The 12,623-nt window shown below is 38.0% G+C and overlaps 1 protein-coding gene across 5 annotated transcripts in view; it reads right to left on the reverse strand.

Moving 5' to 3' along the window:
- LOC143017758 (large neutral amino acids transporter small subunit 1) overlaps positions 1-12,623 on the reverse strand; it is a 312,423-nt gene that overhangs the window by 25,138 nt on the left and 274,662 nt on the right. The window lies entirely within an intron of this gene.

A 12,623-nucleotide genomic window follows, 5' to 3' on the forward strand; every position in this document is an offset into this window, starting at 1 on the left:
CTAATAAGACCAAAATTGGAATATGCTGTAACACTATGGACACCAAGTACTAAAAAGAATATAAAAAAATTAGAAAGAATACAAAAAGCAACTACAAAAATGGCACCAACACTCTCCAAATTGACATACAATCAAAGATTGTTCAAATTGGAACTACCAACTCTGGAACAAACAAGAGAAAGAGGAGATCTACTGACTATTTATAGAATCTTGATAGGAATGGAAATCCTAGATAGAAATGATTTATTAAAGTGGGACAACAGAAAAACAAGAGGACATGAAAAGAAACTCAAAAAGTATAATTATAGAAGAGATCTGAAAAAGAATAGTTTTCCACACAGAGTGGTGGATACCTGGAATAAATTAGATAAGGCAACAGTGTGTGCAAACACTATTCAAGAATTTAAGAACAAACTTGATGCTGAAAGATACAAAGACAGGTCACGATAAGCATAGCTCCCTTCCCGTATAATACAATCTCAAACACATTCAAACTCCTTCTCTCTTCTCTCTCATGTTCCATGTTTCTGCCCCATACAACGCTGTTGGCACAATCACTCCTTCATATGACACACACACGCTCATCGAAGCAACACCGCTCGTCGTCGCTCGTCGTCGCGCGACCAAGAAGGAGAGGATTTACAACGAAAAAGGAAAACCTGGTTTGTACTGTAGGGGTGGGGAGTGAACGTGAGTGCCCGAAATGGTATCTATGCAGTGCTAGTTAATTGTGTTAACTCGAAATTAGCAAAAATGAATGAAAACGGCTCGAAAGCCAGTTGCGAATCAGAGCCATCTGGAGGCAATCCACTGAACCGCGATGTAAACAATAAACAAAGCGCCACGTGTTACGACAATGACTTCTTAGGGTTTGGTAAGTACGAAAGAAAGAACTTAAGTAGATTATTAGAGATAGAGAGAGAGATGAGCAAAAATAGGACTCGGTGGGAAAATGAAATCATGGACTTAAGAAAAGAGGTCATTGGTTTAATTGATTGTTTATCTAAGACTAACCACGAAATTTCTGACCTGAAAAAAGCTAACTTGGATCTTACAAACGAAATTAAAGAAATGAAAAGAGACATAAATGAACTGAAGAATGAAAATGAAAAGAAGAAAACTAATGATAATAATAGCGAAAATCTAAAGCAAGAAGTGAACAACAAATTCCAAGAATTGACACAAAAGATCGAAGAAAACTTAGGTGGGGACAGTATCCAGGAAATTAAGAAGTGGAAAGAAAATATTGAAAATAAAGAAATTGCTTTCAAAGAAATAGTCAAGCAGCAAATGCAAGATAATGCAAAAGACACAATCATTCAAGTGATTAACGAAAAAGCAAACTGGGTCAGGGACACAGTAGATAGGAAGAAATGTATTGTGGTTTATGGGCTTAAAGAAAAACAAGGATTGGCGAGGTACATGAGAGAAAAAGAAGAAAAAGAGACAGCAGTAGAAATCCTTAATGAAATTCAGGGGGGAGATAGTGATTCAGGCACAGACTTAGAAGAGACTTACAGAATTGGTCGCTATACTAAGGATAGGAATCGACCTCTAAAGATAAAACTAAGGTCACAAGTGGTAGTAGAAGACATATTTGAAAAAGTAGGTAACTTGGCAAAGAGTGAAAAATACAATAAGATATGGATAAAAAGAGAAATGAGTACTGAGGAATTAGAAAAAGAAAGGGCGCTAAGAGAAGAAGCAAAGGAAAAAAACTTGAAAAGATCGGAGACAGAATGCAAAGAATTCCAGTGGAGAGTAATAGACTTGAGATTAAGACAATGGCGCTTCAAAACGAACAAAACAAGGGAAGAAGAAACCAGGGAGAAGGAAGAAAATTAAAAGTGGCCTATACCAACATTGACGGACTAATTTCGGGACTGAACGAACTCAATGATTATCTGTTAGAAGCAAAACCAGACATAATGGGAATTGTAGAGACTAAACTAAGAGGTGAAATACCATCCACTGTTATCGGACAAGGTTTATACAACTACTGGATAAAAAACAGGGACAAGAAACAGGGAGGGGGAATCATGTTCTTGGCCAAGAAAGACCTAAAGGTGACAAAAATTGCAGAGGGCAAAGGTAATGCTGAATTGATCATGATAAAAGTCGAAGGCAAGAATATGAAGAGTAGAAAGTTTGTGGTGACTTATGTGCCTCCAAAAACAAGCGCTTGGAAAGAAATTGAACATAAAAAAATGCTAGATGACACAAGAAAATCACTCAATGAGATACTAATGGGTAAGGGTAATCTGGTAGTTATGGGGGACTTCAATTGCAAAGAAATTTGTTGGGACAGCATGACAGTGCAAGGAGGAGATGACTCGTGGGGCAATGTACTGCTAGATATGACCATGGAGTACACAATGACCCAATGGGTCCATGAAAACACAAGGTACAGAAATAATGAAGAGCCATCGAAACTAGATCTAATATTTACAACAGAGCCTGAAATAGTGCATAAAGTCCAGTATGAGACACCAATTGGAAAGAGTGACCATGTACTCATCGAAACTATACTAAAGGAAGAAATAGACATAGAGAGGAACGAAAAGCATAGGAAAGGAAGACTGAGGTACAACAAAACAGACTTTACAAAACTAAAGACATTCTTCCGGAATGCAAACTGGGAAATATTTTACAGGGAAGAAACAGCAGTGGAAGAGAAATGGAATATATTGATGGAAAACTACAATGAAGGGGTAAACAGGCATGTACCAAGACAAAAGCGAGAGAGAGAGTACATTAAATGTTGGTTCAACAAAAGATGCAGTGAGGCAAAAGACAGAAGGGACAAAGCTTGGAAAAAGTGGAGAAAAGACAAAAAACAAAGCAAATGGCAAATTTATGTTAACTATAGAAATGAGTATGTTAATGTGAGAAGAGAGGAGAAAAGGAACCATGAGAAGGATATTATAGACAAATGCAAAGAGCAACCCAAACTATTCTATCGGTATGTGAATGGTAAACTTAAAAACAAACAGGAATTGGTGAAACTATGCCAAGGAAACATAGAATACACAGAAGATTTAGAGATGGCCGAAGTCATGAACAATCACTTTAAATCTGTTTTCACCAGAGAGAAAATACCGAATTGTGACATAGACGAAAACAAGAAATCTCCCCTCATGAATGAGTTTACAGCATCACTAAAGGAAATATCAGAACATTTATCAAGGCTGGATGTCAGAAAATCACATGGCCCGGACGGTATTGCAAATTGGATTCTAAAGGAGTGCAAAGAAGAACTAACAGACAAAATACACATCTTAATAAACAGCTCACTCAAAGAAGGAAAGATACCCGAGGACTGGAAAAACGCTAACATTGTACCAATACACAAAGGAGGAAACAAAGAAGAACCCACCAACTATAGGCCAGTATCACTAACAAGCACCATTGCCAAAATTTGTGAGAAAATAATCAAGAATAGATGGGTAAAACATCTGGAAGACAATGACATATTAAACCCAAGACAATTCGGATTCAGACAAGGAAGATCATGCTCCACAAACTTAATATGCTTTTACTCAAGACTAATAGACATAGTGCAAGAAAGAAATGGATGGGCTGATTGTGCATTCCTAGACTTGCAAAAAGCCTTTGACAAAGTACCACACAGAAAACTACTAAAAAAAACTGGAACACATAGGAGGAATACAGGGAAACCTACTAAAATGGATAGAGGACTTTCTGACTGGTAGAAAGATGAGAGTAGTGCTCAGAGAAAAATATTCAGACTGGAAAGAGGTGATCAGTGGAGTACCGCAAGGATCTGTGCTGGCACCAATAATGTTTGCTATCTATATGAATGACATGGATGAGGACGTGAACTGCTACATGAGCTTCTTTGCCGATGACGCCAAACTGCTAAGGAAAATAGAAACTGATGAGGACTGTGAAGCACTGCAAGAAGACCTAAATAGGGTATGGAACTGGAGTCAGAAATGGGAAGTGGACTTTAATACTAAGAAGTGTAGCATAATGGAGTTTGGAAAAAGCAAAAACAGAATATCAGGAAAATATACAATTGGAACCAAAGAAGTAAAGAAAGTAGGATCCGAAAAAGATTTGGGAGTAATTATCACGAACGACCTGTCCTATGATATACAGATTAACAAAATTGTCGGGGAGACTTACAATTTGCTAAGATCAATAAAAGTGGCGTTTACATACTTGGACGAAGACATGATGAAAAAAATATTGGTTACATTGATAAGGCCTAGATTAGAGTATGCAGCGACATTGTGGTCCCCCAGTACCAAAAAGAATATAAAGAAAATAGAAAGAATCCAAAGAGCAGCTACAAAAATGGCACCTGCACTTGCAAACCTATCATACGAAGAGAGATTGGCTAAACTGGAGTTACCGACACTGGAGCAAAGAAGAGAGAGAGGTGACCTATTGACCATCTACAGAATCATGAAAGGCACAGAGGTACTCGATAGTGAGAACTTACTTAACTGGGACAAAAGAAACACAAGAGGACATGGAAAGAAAATAAAAAAACATAGCTATAGAAGAGAACTGAAGAAAAACAGTTTTCCTCATAGAGTTTTGGACACTTGGAACAAACTGGACAATGAAATAGTATGCGCAAAAACCATTCATGAGTTTAAAAACAAACTAGACACTGCAAGATACAAAGGCGGGACAACACGAGCATAGCTCCCCTTCCCGCAAAATACAACTAGGTAAATACAAATAGGTAAATACATACATGTTCACTGAAAGAAGGTACTGTACTGCTTGATTAGAAAAGGGCAAACATGGTGCCAATTCACAAAGATGGAAATAAGAAGACACCACTATATTGTAGGTCAGTATCACTGACCAGTACAATAGCGAAATTATGTGAAAGGATTGTGAAAGATCGATGGACAAAACATCTTGAAAAGATGAACATTCTGACAGACAGTCAGTTTGGCTTCAGATGTGGAAGGCCATATGTGTCACACCTTTTAAGCTTTCACTCAAAAGTGAAAGATGCACTGCAAGATAGAGAAGAGTGGGTGGACTGTATGTACCTCGATCTAGAGAAAGCCTTTTATAAAGTACCTCACAGTTGACTTATGTGGAAATTAGAGCATATTGGAAGACCGAGAGGCAAACTGCTAGAATGGATGGAAAACGTTTTGAAGGAAAGATACATGAGGCCAGTAGTTAAGGATAAGATGTCAAGATGGAGAGCAGTGATGAGTGGAGTTCCACAAGGTTCAGTTCTTGCACCAATAACGTTTCTCGTCTATGTCAATGACATGATGGAAGGAACAACAAGCTATACCAACATGTTTGCAGATGATGCAAAAATCATAAGTAGAGTGAAAAACGTGGAGGATGGTACAATAGTGTAAAAAGATCCAGACACTATTTTTGCATGGAGCCAAGAATGGGAAATGAAATTCAATAAAAAAAAAACAAAAAAAACAATGCAAAGTAAAATGGATAATAGTAGCAAAAGACCATCCTTAAACTATTCCTTGGGAAGTGAACTCATTACAAAAGCAAAAGAGGAGAAAGACTTGGGAGTGTTGATAAAAGACAACCTGTCACCTGACTGACATATCAGCAAGATTGCGGGACTACTACAGAAGATTAAAGTGCGTTTCACTATATGAATGAAGAGATGATGAAAAAACTCATGGAAACCCTGATATGTCCAAGATTGGAATACCGTATGTGTCAGTATTATGGTCCCCACGCAGAGTGAAGAATATAACCAAGATTAAGAGAATACAAAGGACAACAATTAGTCCCCAGCCTGGCATATAAACCATATGAGGAAAGACTAATAGCATTGGGTCTGTCAACTGTGAAAAATAAAAGAAAAAGAAGTGATATGATTAAAGTATTCAGGTCACTCTAGGGGATAGATTGCATTGACAGAAGAGATCTCCTGATTAAAGATGGGATGGCTTTAAGACCTCATAGCAGCAAATTAAGAAAGACCACATGTCTAAAGGAAGTAAAGAAATATAGTTTTCTATATGCATAAATAAGGGAAATAGCTTAGAAGGTGATACAGCCTAAGCTCAAACAATACACAAGTTCAAATCTAAATATGATAATTGGAAATCGAGTATATAGATTAAGTTGGAACTTTACATGAATTTAAGGCAAGGTATGATAAATACTTAGAGAACAGGAGACATGACACAACAAGCATTCCTCCTTTCCTGTATACTACAGTTAGGTAAATACATATATACATATATTTTCCTTCTAACAGTACCACATTGTTGGGGTGGTCTATACCACTATGCCTAAATTTTTTATTCATCCTCTCTCCCTTGATTATTGAAGGTTTTGCTGGCTCATATCTATCTGAGGACCAATGGCTAGTATCTACTTGTGGTCCTGCAAGATAGGCAGTTGTTGTTGTTCCCTACTGTTTTGCCAAGCAGTCCTGTCTCCCTAAGGCACACCATGGCTGAAATGGGGTTTTCCAACAAATCCTTTATAGAGTGTATATTGTGTTGTTGGTGAGCATGACTGTGTACAATGCAGTTGTATAGTATGGGGTGAAGTGTTGCACCCTGTGCAGTTATATGCAATGTGGTCATCCAGCCCCTTCTGGTAGCTTAGAAGGGCTGGATGGTGGCCACATCACAGTCTACCCAAGACTTGGGTAGACTGTGATGTGGCCACCATCCAGCCCTTCTAAGCTACCAGAAGGGGCTGGATGACCACATTGCATATAACTGCACAGGGTGCAACACTTCACCCCATACTATACAACTGCATTGTAGGGATAGGGACCACTTGGGCCAAGTGGTCCCTATCCCTTCAGTGGAGATGATTCAGAGGGGTGGATATCAGGGGGTCTGGCATGCAGCAATGTGTTGGCTTTCAATTCCTTGATGGAAAAGTGAGTGATTTCATTATAGATATGCCTTCAGGGGCTGGTGTCTGGTGGTTATGGAGGAAGAGAATAGAGTATTTGTGCATGATACAGGTATTTGGATGTTATTTTGGTGTTTCTTGGCATGTGTGGGTGTTCTTCTATGTAGTGTACTTGGTGTGATGTGTTTGTGGAGATTGTGGCAAGTGTTTGTGTGCTTCTCAACTACAGTCAAACCTCGGTTTTCGAACATAACTCGTTCCAAAAATATGTTCTAAAACCGAATTATTTGAAAACCGAATCATATTTTTCCATTACAAATAATGTAAATGAGATTAATTCGTTCCCAAGCACCAGATGAATGCTTATTCCTTGTTTGAACTTGCCGCCTCACCATGCCTAACTACACTGTGAATTTCACTTCTATTCTGAAATTTTTCAAACCACCTTTGACTTGCATTAAATACAAAATCATCAGCACTTGTACCAGGGCTTTTCTTTACTAGATCATCGTAAATTGCTGACGCTTTCTCACATATAAATGCTTCAGAGATATTATCACCTGCTGTTTCTCATTTATTTAAACAAGTAACAACTTTCCACTTCCTCAAGTATTTGCGGTCTTTGTTTACTAATGACGTTCACTCTTTTTGCAACATCAGCCTACTTAATCACTTCTTTATTCTTGAGAATAGTGCAAATTGTAGACTTTGCCATACTGTACTGAACAGCAAGATCAGATACACAAACGCCATTTTCGTGTTTTGCGATAATTTCTTTCTTCACTTCGATTGTTTTTCTCACAACTTTTCTTTTTCCTTGACCTATATCACTTTTTGCTTTCTTTGGAGCCATGACTGAGGGCTAGTGTGGGAAAAATAAATGGTGGAAGCAATAAAATTGATAACGAAAGCACAGCGCAACTATTCAGCTCAGCGGTCAACAGAGAACTGTTTACGTTTCGTCAGCGGCCACGTGTTAGTGTCGTTCGAGAACCGAAATTTTGTTCGAAAACTGAGGTATTTCCAGCTCGAATTTTTAGTTCAAAAACTGATTTGTTCGAGTTCAGAGACGCTCGAGAACCGAGGTTTGACTGTACTGGCAAATGTCCTTAAGACTCTCCCATTGATTATTCTGGGAAGAAACTTTGGACTGATATCTGTATTGTATTAGTGTGAGAGTTTGTGTCACCAGCTGAAAGTTATAGTACATGAGGGGCAGTCATCAGTTGTCCTCTTTGTTAAATTAAAGGAGGAAATATATATTTAGTTGAAAGATCTTGGGCCTAGTTTAAGGACAGTGTGTCAGCCCTTGTCCATAGCAAAATGTACTTATCTCATGGTTCCAACTGAAGCTTGCCCTGAATCTTCCGAACAAATAACCCTCCATATTTATCTCAAAGTCACATTTCTAAAGTCAAGTGTCTTATTCAAAGCTTGAGGAGTGTTTGGTAATGACTCAAAACTCGCACGCATTGCACCAGTAACTTCTCAAAATAATCTATTTAATTTATTTCTGAGCGGGGACGATTGGTGAACGCAACACGCAACAATGACGTCAAATCGTGAAATGTATTGTCTAAGGTCCTGTCCACACTAGCGGTTTGAACAATGCGGAAACCACGGTTGTACCATTTAGTAAAAGAAAACCTTTATGGTCGTATGTGAATGTTTCCATTGATTTATATTGAAATTGAACTGCAGTAATTGACAATGCTAGTGTGAACAGGGCCTAAAACAGGGGTGCTCAGTGTTCCAGAAGATTGCAACATGTCCAAGTTTTGTGTCACTCCCAAATTTGGAGGGGAGAGGAAGACACCCAGTACGATGCACCATAATAAGTAGTAGTGTCAGACCAGTGTGACACAAAAAATGACTGCTAATACAGAAAACAGACTTGACGTATCTTGATTGCAGTTTAAGATGTCTCTATTTTTCCTTGTCTACTGCATCACTAAATGGGTTATGGATTACATATATACAATGTGTACAAGCTTAATGTTCCTTGCAAAGAAAGATGCTATTCCTAAATGTTAGTCTAAAAAAAATATTTGTCATCTTTACCTTATTGTAAAATTTTGACAATTGAGTCTTCTTCAGTAATAATTCCTGACTAATATTTATAAACACTTATTCTCTTCATATGTTACGCATTTCAGAATTAAATTATCTTTTTCAATAAAAAAAAAAACTGTCTAAGGAATATGATCGTAGTCTCGAGGTTACACACTCATAGGACGGTATATATAGACCTTGGGACGGTATGCATTGTGGTTGGCGAAACCTGTGTACAGCGTTAATAGAAAATCAAAATGGTATCGTAATTTTCTAGTGAAAAACCTTATGCTGAACATATTCAAAGAGTCAATAAAATGTGAATGAATATTCGCACTTGCATCAAAGGCTAATTAGTAGGCCAAGTGTGGTCGTTCAATTGCCAATTCCTGCCAATCACAATAAGCAAATTGTTATTGCCAAGCACCTTTCCCGAAGCATAACATGAATACACACAATTCATAAAATTTGCGAAAGGTACTGATTAAGCATTTTGAGGAGATGGCACTATAGAATCGTGTATTCATTTCCAAACGTCATATGATTATCAAGGGGTATGATTTAGTCCTTTCCATTCGATATGACTTGTTAAACACCCTTTACAATCAAGAACAAATATAAAGCGTTTACTACTACAAAAAGGAATGTTTTGGTCACATCCAAATTATCCAGGACATGTAAAATTTGAATTCCTTGTGATAATCGATACCAAATGCATGCAAAGATGTCCAATCAGCTAGCAAATGCAATGGCTCCATCTCCCCAATGCAAAATGTTTTAATACAACCATAAATTAGACAAATCTGGATTAGAAACTCGCCGTGGGTGACCACCACCAGCGTCGACAGTGCTTCAAAGTAGCGGTATAATAGGCTATCAAGCCATTTGCTTTTGATTCATTTGAGAAGGAACGACTTTGGTAGCAATATTCTAGAATTCCTTAAGAACATCTCAACAATGTGTCATTCAGCCTCTCACTGTAAGACGCAGGAGTAATCTGACACTTGGGAAAAAAATCGTAACCGAAGTCGTTTCCACTCAAACGAAGTAGCAAATCATCGACATCGAGAGAGGCGGACCGTGTTCTTTGATGAAGTGTACAAATGAGAGAAAACTGCCTTTCTTCTGAGGCCCTTTAGTTATTGGAACAATTAAGAATTTCAAAAATCCTTTAACAGAAACATTGCCAATACTTTGGCCTGGGCTGTGCAATCCACCCGCTGGACTTTACTCTGTAATGAAAATCGGCAAATCAAGATAGGATCAAGCTCAATTACTCTAAGTATGCCAGAAGGTCATACGCGTTCAATGTAATGTTGATAATAACACTATTAGTATTCATAATTGTGATGAAACTTTCAAACCCATGGAGACTGATTTCAAACAACACAGAACTCTAAGTACAATTTTGGGTGCCTTCAGACAAGTCTGCTAAATATGAAAAATATTTTTCAAGACTGTCCCCCTCTCCACCACTTGAACAGAAACCCATGATAAGTGTTAATAATCAATTATCGAATCCATTCACGCGAGGATGAAGTTCAATAAAGGGTGAGTGTTAAGACGCTCATAGTTCCGTCGAGCCATCTTCGTTTGAATGAAAACGACTTCGGTTACGATTATTTGTTCTTTCAAATTTCCAAACGCCAAATCACTCTTGCGTCATATAATGAGAAGATAAATGACGAATCAAGAGAAGTTAAACCTAAAATACGAATGTTAGAGACATTGTTGAAATGTTTTTATGCAAGTCTAGAATATTATAACCATAGTTGCTTCTACACAAACGGAGTGGCAGAAGCAAGTGGCATGCTGCCTAGCGTGCCGCCCTGCATAGTGATTTTCAACGATTTCCTCAACTTCAGTTCCACTGTTGTAGCTTTTCAGACTTGGGTAACTGGAGTAATTGACCTCTGTTCTTATCTTCATTGATTTGGTGATAAATTTGTTCAATGCTTCATGTGCAATTATCTACCAGATGTTCAAATTTTCTTCACTGATTATACGTTACTGAAGGGGAGTATATTGCACCTTACATACAGTATATTTACTGATAGTCTCTCGAGCAAGCTTTTCAGAACCTTTCTTTTTTCATTTAATCCTGCCAGTTACTACAAGGTCCGCAGAAAAACAGTTTCCTTCTTCTGATTTGTACATTCAATCAATACAGATCACCGCCCTTGCTGTCGGACAAATGCAACGAGTTTCCAGTTTGCCTAATTCATGATATTCTGTCGTTTGACCGTCAGAGTTATTTATCCTCCGATTAGACAGTTAACTACTTACTTCAAATTCTCCAGTCGTCATGATTCTAGTTTAATTCATTTGTCTCGGAAATAATCTAGTTTGATGAACGAGAAATAAGAATAAGTGCTGTAGTCATACAGTATTCCAAGAACTACGATTTGTGAATGATGATACAGTGCTAAATCACAACATAGAAACCGTAAAACACCATATAGATAACAAATCTACGACAGAGGCTGTCATCAAAAGGTAGAGCATTATATTTGTTAAAATGTTCAACATAGTACACCTATAGCATTACAAAGCACTTTTACAAAGCGTATAACGTGCATGTCCCAAGCCTAATGTATAAATTTATTTTCATCATCATTGGCATCATTATTACAAAATTTATGCCCATTCATATATACAAAGGAACACATCTAGGCAAGTAAAATTTACACTCTTAAAGCTATAGAATTACATGAAATACAACAACCAACTACACAAACACATCAACAGTTTGAAAACATATTAAAGTATTGGTTAACACGAGTAAAGAAATGAAACATTTTCATTTATATCATCAAATATGATAATAATAATAATATCAAAAGGAAGGGGATTAACTTTTACACACCAACACAACTGCACGCAATTAATTAGCAAAAATCACACAACTTTCAAATAACATACACTACGAAGCTGATGATAATTGCACACTCATTACTTCTAATTAGAAAAAAAAAAATCGGCAAACAACACCACCCACGAGTATCAACTAGCAACTCCAAATCTCTATGATACAAGCATGCAGGAAAGCAGATGGAACATCGAAGCAGTTTCTATTACGGGAAATATTCAGATTTCAATTACCATCAACATCACATTTAAATCCGTTTTTTAAGGCGACGATGAGATGAGGCGAATGGTGTTTTATTCTGGACTCAATGATTTATCTGTAGTATCGTTTCATACATGAAAGGACAGGATGCTAGGCGCACGCTAGATGGTGTGTTTGTGTGCGTGCGTGCGTGTGTGTGTGTGTGTGTGTGTGTGCGTGTGTGTGTGATTCACCATGGTCTTGGATCACTTGGACACAATCGTGTGTGTGTGTGTGTGTGTGCGTATGTGTGTGTGTGTGTGTGTGCGCGTGTGTGTGCGTGTATGTACGTGTGAGTGGGTGTCACAGAGATAGATATTCATAGATATACAATAAAACTGCCTGCCACTGTGGTAAAGGGAAGTGTGGGAGGCTGAGGGTCGGGATGGGGTGCTATATGTCCAAAATGGGACAAAATTGTTGGCTGCAGTCCAACTTAGTTACTAGGCTTTTCCCCCACCAAGGACAAACCAAGATGGGAGATTTCAATATGGGGCAAAACATTGGGCAAGTGCAGAGGGCAGCCAATACCAAGTATCAGTCAATTAGTCACTTCAGCCCAAGGGAACAGGGAATATTCACGAATACACTACATCAGTGTGGGGGGAAA

The sequence above is a fragment of the Oratosquilla oratoria genome, chromosome 33 (genome assembly GCF_046742065.1).
Source record: "Oratosquilla oratoria isolate Oo_2021 chromosome 33, ASM4674206v1, whole genome shotgun sequence".
In the NCBI taxonomy this organism is placed as follows: Eukaryota; Metazoa; Arthropoda; class Malacostraca; order Stomatopoda; family Squillidae; genus Oratosquilla; species Oratosquilla oratoria.